This window comes from Mytilus trossulus, chromosome 11 (assembly GCF_036588685.1).
Source record: "Mytilus trossulus isolate FHL-02 chromosome 11, PNRI_Mtr1.1.1.hap1, whole genome shotgun sequence".
Lineage (NCBI taxonomy): Eukaryota > Metazoa > Mollusca > Bivalvia > Mytilida > Mytilidae > Mytilus > Mytilus trossulus.
The window spans coordinates 26063903-26080469 of record NC_086383.1 but is presented as its reverse complement, the minus strand read 5'-3'; positions in this window follow the sequence as shown (position 1 = coordinate 26080469).

The following is a 16567-nucleotide window of genomic DNA, read 5'->3' as shown; positions in this document are numbered from 1 at the left end:
AACAATTATTTGCCGTGCGAAGACAATTCCACGATACACATCTCAGTTATCAACAGTTTGGGTTGAACTTGAACTTGACTTACTTAACAATGTTAAATGCTAAAAATAGTTAACATCAATGTTATCCACAGCACGAGTTTTTTAAAGGGCGGGAAAAAATATCGCGTACTAGTAAACTCAGGTGACCTTTCTGGCCGACCGTGGGAAAGTCCATTCAAGGTTTCTAAAGTTGCAGAACGACATTTTTGTGCAATCGTATTGAGGCTCCAGAAGGTCCTTTTACAATTGATTTATCGGGAAAATATAATTCTTATCCGAATAAACGTAAACACATTTTTAACTATTTGAATTTTAATGTTTTATCTTTCAAAAAAGAAAGTACATTAGTTATATGTCCATGGTCAATAATATAGATTTATAGTTGGTGATTTATTAATTGAAATTATGATGGAAATTGTCCGGGGTGACTGATTGTATTCAAATGACAATAATCATGATAATACGATAAAGAAATGCCAATTGTAGGCGGTTGGGAAATTTTGAAAATAAAATGATGACTGATTTAACTGGAATAGAATATTATGATGGGCAATTATGAGGTTTGATAAATTTTATTAATAATTAAAGGATTAGTGACCTATCGGGGTTTACTCCTTGTTTGCCCACTTTTAATTCTACCAATTATCTATTAGTAAAGAAAACAAAAAAGACAAAATGTAAAATGAGCATACAATTGTATAGTCTGTTCCAACTTAGGTATGGTCAGGTATATAGTTAGTAAGTGTTTTCTGCATATTCAGGTTGTTTTTTTGTATAAAAAAAATATTAAAAAAATCAAATATTTTTTCTCATTATTTTAATATAAATTAATTCAACAAACATATATATATATATATATATATATGTGCACAACAATAACAAAAAAAGATATTCAGTTACAAAAGTGTATATATTATTCATTAGTTTCTGAATGATTTTCATGATAAAAATACATAAATAAAAGATTTCTTTTATTGCAAACATAATTTAATAAATTAATCAATTTTATAAATGCATTGCATAAGGAAATATGTAAAATGAGGATAAATACAATCTTTTATATGTACACCAAAAGTCACAAAACATGATATTTACAAATCTTCACTTCATTGTCCAGTTCAAATGGAGAAGATGGGATCGATCATCGGCTGCGTCAGAGTAATCTACCACGCTGATTAGTCCTTATTGGAATCTTTCTTTCAGTAGTTGGAGGCTGGTTCTTATACTCTGTATCGTCATCTTTTTGGGCTCCTTCTGCTGCATACTGGATAATGTTGCATTATGTTAGTGCCTGTGTCTTTTGCAGTAGCTCAATGATCTCGTAGATGTTTGCGTGGGCATGTTTGAGTCTCTTCTTAAGTTTGTTGTGCCATCCTTCCAAGTGATTTGTGGTGGGGGTCCTTCTGTGTAATAGTGATTCCATAGAAAACGGTAGCTTTCAATCCTGAACTCGGTCATGTATTCTGTAAATGAAGTTGTAACCAGTATATTTTCAGTTTCTCAAATGTCTTCTTTAGTGTTTAGACAAACTTCCCCAACAAGGTTGGGTGGAACAAGAGGTAGTACTGTGGCTCCTCGTTTCAGTTGAGTTATGTCTTCATTTTCTTTTTCATAGAACTGTAGTCCATATTTCTGTGACTATTGCCAAATACACTGGGTGAAGTGGAAGTAGCAGCCTTTCACATTAACCCCTGGCCACACTGTTCGTGCTGCGTTGTTGGAAGCTGTTTCATAGTCAGTAAATAGCCTTTTTGGTTGAAGTTATAACTGGTGTTGTTAGCAATCATGATTAATAATCGAAAATATTTTATTGTTGTTATTTGTTTTTTTTAAAAGAAAATGCTAGCTTGGATGCAGATTACTGTGTAAATTGTGTTATATTTATAGCTTGGCTATTGAACAGTTGCATTTATATTCTAGTTGATAGAATAAATTGGATATTTTTATATTAAGTTTCAGAACAGTGTATTTTATTAAAATTTAAAAAAAATAAGTTAAATAAAGTTAAAGATATTCAATGAGATTTATTCTAATAAATCTTTAGTTTCATTCTTTTACTTTTTACCTTTTTTCAGAATGTACCAATAATTAAAAAAAAATCATTTCAAGTGCACATTTTTCCTATTTTTTGTATGAATAAAAATATATTTTCCTGCCAAAAATATATAAAATTTAGAAAGTTTTGCACACTTTCCTTCAATAACAGAATATAATGTTTTTTTTGTATAATGTTCTTATGAACATTTATAGGTAAAATAAAAGGTGAAAAATATGACTATAATTCAGAAATAAACTATAATTGTTCAAACAACAATTCCCTCTATGTTTACATATACATGTAATTAAAAGTTGGCAAACCAGGATGACACCCCTATCGGATAGCGATAAGCGGATTACTTATCATCACAACTTTTAACATCTTTTGTAAACGTAAAATGATTGAGCGTCATAAACTTGTCAAACACCGGTAGAATTATAGTACATTTATAATATAATTAATGTGAAAATATTTTTCACTTTCCAAATTCAAATGACGAAATTGATATAAATACTTTCGTCAATTTGAAAACCGTTCCGTAAAATGCGAAAATGACGAGCACTATCAATATCACCTGAAATTATTTCCTTTGTCAACAGAGTTGTCATTTAACAGTTTCTGTTCGTAATTTGAATTATTCAAGTCTGTATAAATTTTAATGTACCGAGGTGGTGAAACATCATATTTTACATTGCTCAATTAATTAAGTTTACTTGATGATCCGATGAATCGGGTTACCGAAAAAAAAACATGATTTTATTAGCCAGTTGATTTTTTAATAATGAACAATTAATGCGCTGATATTGCTTATTGAATAAGTTATAAAAGAAACTAATTGTGGCAAAATCGTCCTTGCTGAAAGAACACAATGTATGACCTGACCGGACTATAATAGAAACACAAAATAACAATTTTCTTCATACTTTTTCGTATATACGTTCTATTTTAAAGATAACGGCATAAGACACAAATATAAAAGATAATAATTATCTTATTCTAAATGATATTGTCACATCTTTATCTGTCAAAGAAAGGAAAACATTTGTTCAATTTATAATACCGTGATTTTAAAGCACACCTGTGCAACCAAGATAGATTAAATGTTCAAAGGTAAATTATCTGGGTAATCCAATTATGTTGTCACGCGTCGTTAATTTGAAGTACATCCGATGGGCAATAAACCAATTAACAGCCACGCGGTGTTGGGAGAGAATCTTTGGAGGATTTTAGGAGTGAAATCCGCGGTACGCGGTGTGATTCCGAGAAACACGGAAATCGGAGAAAAAAGTTATCGAATCGATATTTTTGAACAGTACTGTATGACAGATTTGTCTGTAAACTGTATCCTGGAACTGGCCCATGGAAAAACATAAATATAAATATTTGCATATTTTGAGTCTCCAGACCACAAACTCTCTTGTAACTTGAAGTTCGTTTAAAAGTTAAAGTCAAAATGCTAAAATCGATGGGTCTCTATGAAAACTGTAAAAATATGGAAAAAATAAAGGTTGGAAGGTAGGTGAAACTTACATAAATAAAGAGAAAAATGAATAATAAACAGATTGATGCCCAATTTATATAATTTCCAGGCTGTCAGTCGGCACCAGAAGCGACGAAGCAGCGCATCTATTTTGGGTGGGCAAATATCCACTTTTTGATATGGAACGAGCTCTGACATCCCACTGCCCCAGCTTGTCTGGCAAAACAGCTGTTCGATGTAGAGTAATCTCGAACTACTAGTCCAATTATAATTATAACCTCCTGGAAGGCTATTTTAAATTTCTGCAGGTCGAGATGTAAATTAAGGCGTCAAAGAAAAAAATTATAGACTTTCAAGACCTAATTATTATCTTGACACACGTGCTGTTTTAAACCGCCACAAGGGAGATAATCAAGAATTGGATGGCTACAAAAACAAGATTTTTGCCCCCAGCCCGTAACGTAATCTGACGATACTCATTTCTAATATGATTATATGTATATTTCGGGATGATAAGTTTAAACGAATTAGATATGTGTAGTTCACTGTATTAAAGAATAAACAAATAAATAAATCGATAATATTATGTTGGAATCAGCATATTTGATATATCCTGAGACTACTATAACACTGTGTTATAGTAGTCTCAGATATATCAGAGGTTGAAACCAAACTACGTTTAGATACTAGACAGTAATCTTTATTTATTTTACTAAAAAGGTGCATATGTTTAAAGATATATGTCAGCGTCTTGGTGGTGTTACTTATTTGATAGGCTTATAGTAGTAGTAAGCGTTGAAAACGTAGCAGTTAGTTCCCTCCAACAATTCCCGAATAAGCCAAAGGTTATATTGCAAGGAAAATATTATACTGCTTTCCAAAATACCCTAAAAGTTTTAAGATCAAATGTGTCATCCTTCATCGATCCCTGCATGTTGGTTGACTCATGCATAACCAAAAATATTAGATTTGTTGTTGATGGTTTTTTTTTTAAAATGTGTCCATATTCTTGTACGACTGACCTGTGAGGAAAAAACGACTTTATCATCATTTGTTTTCAAGTGGTGTCCTACATATAGTGCATCGTAAGTTATACTATTCCCTGCAGAATAAGAAAAAAGAAATAGGGCAGTGGACATTTTTTGTAAAATCATGGTCAAAACTATAAATTGACCCCAAACTACATGAACCAACTTCAAAAATAAAATAAAAATGGTATTAAAATAGACTTCTTTAAGCATTGTTAAACTGACCACACAATTCTTGCAACTTTCTGCTTAAGAAATAATTCTTTCATGCCATGCTCTATGCTCATAGATACTATGGATTGATATTATAAAGCCTTTATATAGTAGTTGGTTTTGTTAAAGATTTATCTTTATGTTTTATAGCGTATCTTGATGAGTTCATGATTTCATGTTATAGATTAATCTAATATTTTACCAATCGATTTTACTTGTCTTAGAATGATTTTGTTAAGGATCGAATCAGTCAACGAAATAGCACACCCTTCCAGATGTGTTGCGTCTGTCAAATTTTCTCTCTTCATAATGGTTGTCATGATAAAAGACTTGTTAAGTTGTATTTATAGTATTGTGAATGTCGGGCAAATTGTTTGGCTGGACGCGTGATCGGACAACTTTTAAAACTAGATACCGCAAAAATGTTTGTAGACAAGCATGATCAATAGTTGTCAAAGGTACAAAGCTTTTAATTTAATACGCCAGACGTGAGTGCATTTTTTCTTCACAAGACTCATCAGTGACGCTTCGATTAGAATAAGTATAAACCTAAACCATGTAAACAAGTACAAAGATAAAGAGGATTGAGGACCATAAATTCCCGGATTCATGTGTGCCAAATTGTCTCGGTATGTTCATAGTATAAAATGTTTGTAAAAGTTCAAGGCCGATGACAGACGACACTTGATGAGAACCTGAAGGCATAACACTTTGCTAATTGCTCTAAGCACAAAAATCATGCTCGAAACATGAATCCAGTAATTTGATTGGTTGATTTTCGAGTAATGGTACAAAAACCATGCTCGAAAGTTCTATGACCGTGAGGCCAGGTTTGCGAAAAAATTAAATCAATTATGTTTACAAAAATAACATAAAAAAACCCAAAGATTTAACAATCTCAGTAGTTCTGAGATAAATTCAGAAAAATAATAACATCATATGGTTATGAACTATATATATCATTGATATTCATTTTAAGGTCGATCCTCTTTGGGACGAAAAAAAACTTATATCAAGATTCCTTATCGTGCACAAAACTGGTTACAAAAACTAAACAAACAAAACAAAATGGATCAAATTGGATATAACGTAATAATACCATGCAAACTATAATATATCAAATACGTAACGAAAGAAAGTTACAAACGATCTCAAAATATAGAATAACTTGTAAATCCATCAATCTCTCACGCAGAGTTATCGATCCTTGCACAAAAGAGAGAAATCGTTTAATCGTAAAAAAAAATTAGTTTAATCGTAAAATAATTCAAAGATCCAGAACTTTATATGAAATAAAGACTTTTTGTCAAACAGAAAACATCTAGTTTTTAACTTGTTTTTACATATGCAATATTATTTATCATGTTTATTACATGCATTATATCAATCTTCAAATCGATGAAATGTGTTATTTTGTACATATCATTCTCTTTATTCCGATTTTATGTCTTACTTTATTGTTATTAAAACTAATGAAGCACGAACAAGACGTTTAGTGTTATTTTCATACATGTGTTCAACAGATTTTAAAATCGAAAAAATCGAAAACAACACAAAGAATAAAATATATCCATCCATGAGACAAAATCAACATATACACACTAAATAAAACCTTACGAAAATACTCACAACAATTTTTTATTGGTGTTCTTCGAATTCACAATGAGGCCTTCAACACTGAGCAAAATATCAAATTATGTCGAATACATATTGATTATTTATACATGAAATGAATCAGGTGGATTGGACACTTTTTAACTCATAATTTTGAATAATAAAAACATGAACGAATAAATCTTAAAAGGAGGACATAAAAAACTATTTCTCAGATATATAGTTATTTAATAGTACTTGATTTTGTATATATATATCAATGGTTCTGGTAACCAATACGTTCTTGTAAGAAATAACGGTAAATTGACTTTTTTGTATCAATTTGTACAAAAAAAGGATTTAGATATTTAGTATCTGGTAAAAGTTATATAACATGTATAATGGCGATGTGTTGTTTGAGTTCGTTTTATCTTCCACCATTTAAGGAAATTACTCAAAAATGTCAGTTTGATACATTTCTGGGGGTGTATGTGGGGAAGGGGTTCACTTTATTTCTGGATCTTTATTTTAAGTGGAGTTTCCCCAATTATATGTCTAAAAGATGCGATGTGTGTGAATCTATCTTTAAACATTTTTTAGTGAGAACCTTAATTGGTAAGATATTAGGCGGTGATTATCTGACCTTATTTTCTTATTCGTGCCCTCAAACGCAAATAAAGTATTAATGAACAAAAACTCAAACTCATATCTATGGGAAACAGCTCGCCTAGACGAGTGCAGCAAAGTTTTATTATCAAATAATTCAACTGTCCTCAAATCACTTTGCCAGCATACTCAGACCGCTGCAGCAAACATGTCTAACAAACATATCTCTAATTAGAAATAATGCAATAGAATCTTTCATATCACAAAAGCATATTTTCATAATGTTCTTTTTAACATTTGCAGAATCACAATATAATAAGCTTATACAAAAACATGTTCAAAAGTGGGAGGGGGAGGGGGAAAACTTCAATGCACTACGACTGTGCTTGGGATGGTCAAGCTATGAACATGTATTTTTCAATGTCAACTTTTACCGCGAATGACCAGTCCGTGCTATCATACAAATAACTTTATTACTCTTAACTTTGTTGAGGCGACTTAATGTTATGCTAAAATAATGTAGATGTTAAGAACAAACCCATGTGCTATCGTTAGTTAATAAAACATTTTGTTATATACCCTTTTAGCTCACCTGTCCCAAAGGGCCAAGTGAGCTTTTCTCATCACTTGGCGTCCGTCGACCGTCGTCCGTCGCCGTCGTCGTTAACTTTTACAAAAATCTTCTCCTTAGAAACTACAGGGCCAAATTTAACCAAACTTGGCCATAATCATCATTGGGGGTATTTTGTTTAAAAAATATATGCGGTGACCCGGTCAACTAACAAAGATGGCCGCCATGACTAAAATAGAACATAGGGATAATATGTATATTTTGGCCTATAACTATGAAACCAAAGTATTTAGAGCAAATCTGACCCATGGTAGAATTGTTTATCAAAACAAAATCTATCTGCCCTGATATTTTTAGACAAATCAGAAAACCGATTATTGGGTTGCTGCTTCTGAATTGGTTATATCAAAGAAATTTTGCTGTTTTTGGTTATTATCTTGAATATCATTATAGATATAAATAATCTGTAAACTGCAATAATGTTCAGCAAAGTAAGATCTATAAATAAGTCAAATGACCAAAATGGTCAGGTGACACCTTAAGGAGTTATTGCCCTTTATAGTCATTTTTTTAACAATGTTTTGGTAATTTTTTATTATCTTTAACAACAATCTTCTCCTCTGAAACTACTTGGTTAAATTTTACCAAAACTGGTCACAATCATCATTGGGGTATCTAATTTAAAAGTGTGTGCGGTGATCCGGCCAACAAACAAAGATGGCTGCCATGGCGAAAAATAGAGCATAGGGGTAAAATGTAGATTTTTGCCTTTTACTTTGAAACTAAAACATTTAGTGCAAATCTGACGGGAATAATGTTTATCGAATCAGGATCTATCTGCCCTGACATTTTCAGATGAGTTGAACAACCGCTGAATTGGAATTTAAATGAAATGTTGACAATTATACAGTGGTTATTATCTTGAATATAGTGTTCAGCAAAATAAGATATACACATAAGTCATCCTTACAAAAATGGTCAGTTGACCCCTTAAGGAGATATTGCCCTTTATAGTAAAATTTTTACAATTTTTATATTTTTTTTACAATTTTTACAAAATATTTTCCACTGTTACTGCTTGGCCAAGTTCATTACAGGTAGAGATAATTGTAAGCAGCAGGAATTTTCAGTAAAGTAAGATCAACAAACACATCACCATCACCAAAACACAATTTTGTCATGAATCCATTTGTGTATTCTCATCTTTATTTTTTGCTAGTATGCTTGGTCTTTATACCATTTTGTGCTACTATGTTTACATATTTGTATGTTTATTTTTGTGATAAAGATTATGTTGACTGCTGTATTTTTTTAATTGTTAACTATTATGTTCGTTTGTTTGGTTCACACATCGTTGTCAAAAAATGTAATTTCATGCGACTGTCATACAAGTGAAAAGTTTGGCTATAGCTATACTACAAGGTCCAATCCACGAATGTCCACAAAAGTGTCTGTACCAAGTCAGGAATATGACAGTTGTTATCCAATCGTTTGATGTGTTTGAACTTTTGATAATGCCATTTGATTAGGGAGTTTCCTTTTTGATTTTTTCCTCCTAGTTCAGTAATTGTGTGATTTTACTTTTCGTATGTTCAAATTCTCTTCAATTAATTAATTCAGTATTTGAACATGAAAGATAAGTCGAAAATGTTTTCTTAATGAATAAACAAAGAGAAACATGTTGCTTAACAATTTCAAAAAAGGTTATTTGTCAAAAGGATAATTTTTTTAACAAAATAATTTTATTGCTTAGAAGTAGTATTTAAATGGATCTCTTTAGAAGTATTCTATAAAAAGATGTCAATATATATGTGTCTATGGTATTGCATAGCAGCGCTTGTTGCTATTCAGAATGGTGCTAAATCTACGCATGATATACTCGGTAAGTTCTAACTTTCAAAGATAAGTTTTTTTTAACTTTGATAGCATATTATTATATGTCAACGTTGAGTTAATGATTCGTTGAGGTTTTTTGTGCAGTGTCTTGCAGATTGTTTGTCCTTTTTTTTTCTTTTTTTTTAATACTTAACCATGTCAGTTTTATAGTGGATGAAACATTGAACAACTTAACTATCCATTTATCCAAAAGTTTCAATAACAATAAATTTTCAGTAACGTTTTCTACTTTTAGTTTTTGTTTGCAAATGACAATTTATTTCATATTTTAGTAGTTCAAATATAACCTATATACAATTATCAACTTTTTTTTAACAAATAAAGCTTGAGTTTATGTAATTTAAAATGATTGGAGAAACGGCAAAATATTGAGTGTTATACATGTTATAGGTTCAACAATGAAAATAAATGCTGATTTCCATTCTTAATTTTATGAATTATAATGGACTTTACATCTGATTATCATTAACTGGTGGTTCTGATTTGTTTTTTCTTAACTGTGCATTAGTTAAATGCATAAAAAAGATAAAATATGCCTATTTGATCTGACATATATATGTATTTATACTGCAACTAGTTATGTTTATTTCCTGAATATACATGATATATATAGTATCAGAGCTTTATTTTGTGCAATATATCATGGAACACTTTTTCAACGGTCAGGGGTTCATAAAGGGATGAAAATAAGTTTGAAATTTGTGTTACAATTTAAATAACTATGAATTTATTTATTTAAGTTGCAGTCTAAAAACAATATAAGGTCAATGTCAGAAAACTATCATTTTTTTGTACTCGGTGTAAAATTTGGAAAGGGCTCGATAAAACCTCACCCTTCCCCAGTTTTAGCCTCATGCAATTAGTTGATATTTTTCTGACATTGAACTAATATTGTATATAGATATATGAAAATTCATGTCTTCTACAAACATGATATTGTACATGTATACTTTAATTATTAGATTTTTGCTTTTGAGTTCTAGATTAAATATTACAATGCTTACTAAAAACGCTATGATATCATGCAGTTACAGTAGTATTTTGTTTTTGTGTATGGATAATAAAATTCTGAGGTTTATCTCTAGATTGATAAGTGAGTTTTATTTCACTTTTTAAATGAGCCGTCGGGCTAACTAAAACATGAACGCATTAAAAATGAATATCTCACTTGAGTGGTTAGTAAAATAGGATGCTAAATTTGGCAAATATTTATAACAAAAATATTTTTTGAACGGTATATAAGTCAGATAATGCATGCATAGAAACGTCCCGCGCCGTGATAATCAAAGTAAAAGTTTTCACGTGGCCATTTTCGTAATTGTCAAACATGTTAAAGCATTGCATCGCAAGTATTTCTCTATGCTAAATTAAATATACATGTACTTAATGTTTAAAACTCGACATTGCGATGTGTTTTTTTAATCAGTTTATGACAGAAAAAATTTCATTACTGTAATTTTGCGATTATGTAATATATATATATGGATAATAAAATTAAATGTGATTTTAATGCGTGATTTTGTTTAATTTAGTCCGAAATATGAAATAAAAAAGAAGTGATCAAATGTTAAATTTTATGTAGTGAGGTGTTTAGATATTATATTTTATGATGTGAAGTTTGAATATTATATTTTGACTTTTTAAACATCTGTTTAACTAAAGCAATTTCTCTAATTGAATGCGTTGTACATGTATTTCATTCAACGTTTTGTGAATGTATTAAATATATCATTTAAACAACAAACAAAGAAAAGCCTGTGTTAATTTAGCCATACAGTACTGTTGTAAAAAAATATTGCAAAAAGAAGAAGGTTATGTTATAGATAAGAAAAACATTAAAATATGTATTATCTGACTTTTATACCGTTTAAATTTTTTTTTTTTTTAAAGATTTGCCAAATTTAGCATCCTTTTTTACCAACCGCTCAAGTGAGATATTCCTTTTTAATGCGTTCAGGTTTTAATATGACCGCCGATTCATTTAAAAAGTGAAATAAAACTCACTTATTATCCCGGGCATAAAAACAATGCCGTATTTGGCGAAACCTTTTCAACTTTTGATCTTCAGTGCTGTACAACTTTGTACTTTTTCACTTTCGACCTTTTATATCTGGGCGTCACTGGTGAGTCTTGTGTGGACAAGGCGCGTTTTTGGCGTATTTAAAATTCAATACGTGAATTTTAAACCTGATGCTTTTTTGTTATCTATTAATCATGTTTTTCTTTGTCTAATATATTCTCCTATTTATTTGTATTGTAGTCCTGTAATATCATGTTGTCATTTCAATGTTATATTTAACTTTGCCATTAAAGTGCGAGGTTTGGCATGCCACAAAACCAGGTTCAACCCACCACTTTTATTCCCCTTTAAAAGTGTCCTGTACCAAGTCAGGAAGATGGCCATTGTTATAGCATTGCTCGTTTCTGTGTGTGTTGCATTTTAACGTTGAGTCGTTTGTGTTTTTTCTTATTTTTGAGATATTGAGATAAGACGTGGCACGGTACTTGTCTATCCCAAATTCATGTATTTGGTTTTCATGTTATATTTGTTATTCTCGTGGTGTTTTGTCTGATGATTGGTCCGTTTCTGTGTGTGTTACGTTTCGGTGTTATGTCGTTGTTCTCCTCTTATATTTAATGCGTTTCCCTCGGTTTTAGTTTGTTACCCCGATGTTGTTTTTTGTCCATGGATTTATGAGTTTTGAACAGCGGTATACTATTGTTGCCTTTATTTATTAATCTACAGATAAACCTCAGAAATTATTATCCATACACAATAAAAAAAAATATTACTGTAACTGAATGAAGTAACATACCAATGAATTGTTACTATCCGATAACAGTGCATGAAAAATACACGACTCTTTTAAATTGTTAGTTAATTATTGTACCAACTTATTTTGTGTAAAAAGGGTGGTGGTTATGTTGTTGATTGTCTTCTATTTGTATTGACATGGGTGCCACACGTGGAGCAGGATCTGCTTACCCTTCCGGAGCACCTGAGCTCACCCATATTTTTGGTGGGGTTTGTGTTGTTTATTCTTTCAAATTGGTTTTCTATGTTGTGTCATGTGTACTATTGTTCGTCTGTTTGTCTTTTTCATTTTTAGCCATGGCGTTGTCAGTTTGTTTTAGATTTATGCGTTTGACTGTCCCTTTGGTATCTTTCGTCCCTCTTTTTTTATCACGGAGAAGTGATTATTTTCTCAACAATTTTAATTGAATCGAATAAATTATTCAGAATGATTTTCTTTTGAATAGTAATACATATTTTAACAGATAATCAGGATATAATTATATACCCTCCACCATCCCCATCCGATCCCATTGTTAGGTAAGTTAATGTTATTCAATAGAATATAAGAATATTTTAATAGTTGATCATTTGATAAAGTAAAAGGTATACATATATAATGTAAAAGCTAGAAACTGACACGAAGGGAGTTCGTATACGCAATACATGTACGTATAACACTAAAACGAATATCAATACATATAGGTCACAGTATGATTTTATATTCAGTGTGAATCGTACTGAACATCCATGTAATATTGCCACTGGACGTAAAGCAACCAACAATCAATCAACCTTTTTAGTGTGAATCAATAAGATTTTCAAAATCTTTCACACGAATGTGTTAAATCTTGCTATATTTTTAAGCGTTATGAAAGTTTAACATTAAAATTCATCCCACATTTATGATAATGTCTTTGTATTTGTAGCGATACATTCCGATAAATATAACTTTGTGAAATACTAAGGAAAATAATGGCGTCACGAAAGTCATTATTGTATGCCTTGGAAGTTATTTCATTGAAACATGGTATCGTGTGGGTTGATTCTCCGAAAGAATGACCTATCGTTCTTAAAAAAAATAACTCCATATACGATCTATACAATTATAGTCACATGATACTTAAGATACTTGCCCTATATACATGAACGTGTATCATCGATTCAGCTGTTGGCTAATTGATTTACAATATATTCATTGTAAATAACGTCCGGTTTCATTTTTTTTATTAATTGTACTGCAACTAAAGTCCTCAATTATTAAGCTAAACTTGACCTAAGAACGCTTCAACATTTCAATTATGGTCATTATGTTAATGTTAATAAGCGCGTTAAGGGTTTAGCTACATAATCGTGCTTACCTGAGGAAGATTGTTCCATAATTACCTAAAGTGCGCTGGCTTACACATGATTTTCATATTCCTTTTCTCTAGCTTTTGGATCGAAACTTGAGTAATTATTTAATCTATTTAAGTATATCTTTTTACGGTTTTTATTTTTTTTTACAGGCAAACTGACAGAACAAAAAGATAGAGATGATGTATGTTATATTCTTAATTAATCATGCGTCTTATTTATCAGCATATAAAATGTCTTTTTTTTCTATTGTCAAGCGATTCTTTAACAACTCTAATATACGATGTCACCCGAGAGACACAATAAAAGCAAATCACTTGACTGGTACAGATATTCATTCTGCATTTAACATTGTTTATATTAAACAAAACTCCAGGAAAGATACCAAGATAAAACTTTTGCACGTTTTGTCTTCCTAAGAACTATTAGATACTATCGATCAACAATATAAAACTAGATACTCTAAAGAGCCTGTGTGCCTGTGTCGTTCAGCTTGGTCCTTGTGCATATTAAACAAAGGACACAGATTGATTCATGACAATATTGTGTTATGGTGATGGTGATGTGTTTGCAGTTCTTACTTTACTGAATGTTCTTGCTACTTACAATTATCTCTATCTAAAATGAACTTGGCCCATTAGTTACAGGGGAAGAAAGTTTGTAAAAATTTAACAAAAAATGACAAAATTTATGAAAATTGTTAACAATTTACTATAAAGGGCAATAACTCCGTAAGGGGTAAACTGATAGTTTTGATAATGTAACCTAAAGTAGATCTTACTTTGTTGAACATTATTGTTATTAACAGTTTATCTCTATATATAAATATATTCAAGATAATAACCAAATACGGTAAACTTTCCTTAAAAATTACCAATTTAGGGGCCGGAATCCAACAACCAGTTGTCTTATTTGTCTAAATAGTTCAGGGCAGATAGATCTTGACTTGAATTTTTTTTTAACGTAGTCGGATTTTCTCTAAATGCTTTGGTTTAAAAGTTTTTAGCCAACATTTTTATTTTACTCCTATGTTCTATTTTTAGTCATAGCGGCCATCTTGGTTGGTTAGCCGGGTCAAACCTCGCTCCTTTTAAACTAGATACCCAAATAAAAATTGTGGTAATGTTTGATTTGATTTGGCCAAGTAGATTCAGAGGAGAAGATTTTTGTTAAAGTTAACGACGACGGACAGCGACGGACGACGGACGCTAAGTGATGAGAAAACGGAACGAAGTTCAACATTGAAGAGCATAGACAAACCTCTTTTTCCTAATGCCAAATACAACTAAGGGGTATTTTTGTCCACAGAAAGAAAATAAAAACACAAAGGGAAAACAACTCTCTGCAATTATCATGTGCTTTGATGGAGTTTCTGTATTACTTGTATATACTGAAAACAAATATGCACATCACGATTATTCACAGTATACTGCTTCAATGATGAGGGAACATACAACTTCATAAAGAATTATAAAACAACCATTAATGTGATGTAATTTTCATGTTTGGTACACTCGGGGAAATGCCTTGCAATTCGTTATATTCTAAAGCGGCGAATTTATGATAAGCCTCTGATAGAATCGTTTGAAATATCACTTTTTTATGCTTACAAAGAACAATAATATTCAAACTCAGGTTGTAGATCGTGTAAATAACGACAACGCAGACTATGTTTATGTCGATTTCGGACAAGAACAGAACAAAGGTAAATATTTATTTATTGTTCGTGTTATTAAATATAAGAAAATGCAATTACATTGAACGCGTAGGATTTTTTTAACAGATAAAGAACCAGTCGTCTATTTTCGGGCACGGATCCAGAAAGGTGTGTGGGGGGTCGGGAGTTGAACCCCCCTTTTGATCAGCTGCTGATTTTTGTCATTCATGTTATTCAACGGAAACAATGAATACAAAATATACGTATGGTAACTTTTGGTTATCCCCCGATGGCAGTTCAAACTTGGCCAAAGCTTGGCGTCTGTTTGATTGTATAGTAAAAATGCAAAAAGGTTTACGAAGGACGCCATTATTCGTGCACATTTAGAACCGTTGCAGTAACTGTTTGAATGTTCTGAAGTTGACTTGTTGCAAGATTATATGATTGTGTCATTTTGATTTAATCTTATTTTTCAAAGACAGTTAAAATTTACGCCTATCATTTCGACGGACGATAAATAGTTGGACATACCTATCAGAGGTAAATAAAAAAAAAACCAAGATATATCGTTAGACAATTTATTTACCAGTGAAGATAATTGTAAATATAAATGTTCTAATAAACATGTTTAACCCCGCCGCATTTTTGCGCCTGTCCCTTGTCAGAAGCCTCTGGACTTTGTTAGTCTTGTAATATTTTATTTTTAGTTTCTTGTGTACAATTTGGAAATAAGTATGGCGTTCATTATCACTAAACTAGTATATTTGTTTAGGTGCCAGCTGAAGGACGCCTTCGGGTGCGGGAGTTTCTCGCTACATTGAAGACCTGTTGGTAATCTACTGCTGTTGATTTTTCTATGGTCGGGTTGTTGTCTCTTTGACACATTCCCAATTTCCATTTTCAATTTTATCTCTCACTTCAAGGCTCCTGTGATAGAATATATAAAAAAAGTCATCAAAGGGAACCCAGACTCAAAATTATAAAAAATAAACTGACACGGTCACAGAGAAAAAAAGACACACAAAGGTGTTCAAAACACAACATAGAAAACTAAAGACTATGCAATACGAAACCCAACCAAAACTGAGTCGATCTAAGCTGATTTGAAAGGGTATTAAGCAGATCAAATGTGACCTTCGTCGTATTTATTTCGTAGTACAAACCTGGTGTTAGGTTTAATTAGGTTTGTCACTTTTAATCTAGTAACATTGAAATTATACAGGAATCAGTAAAAAGGTGACTAATATGCATGAATAAATATCATAATTGATAGGTTAGGATGAAGGTTGGCGACTC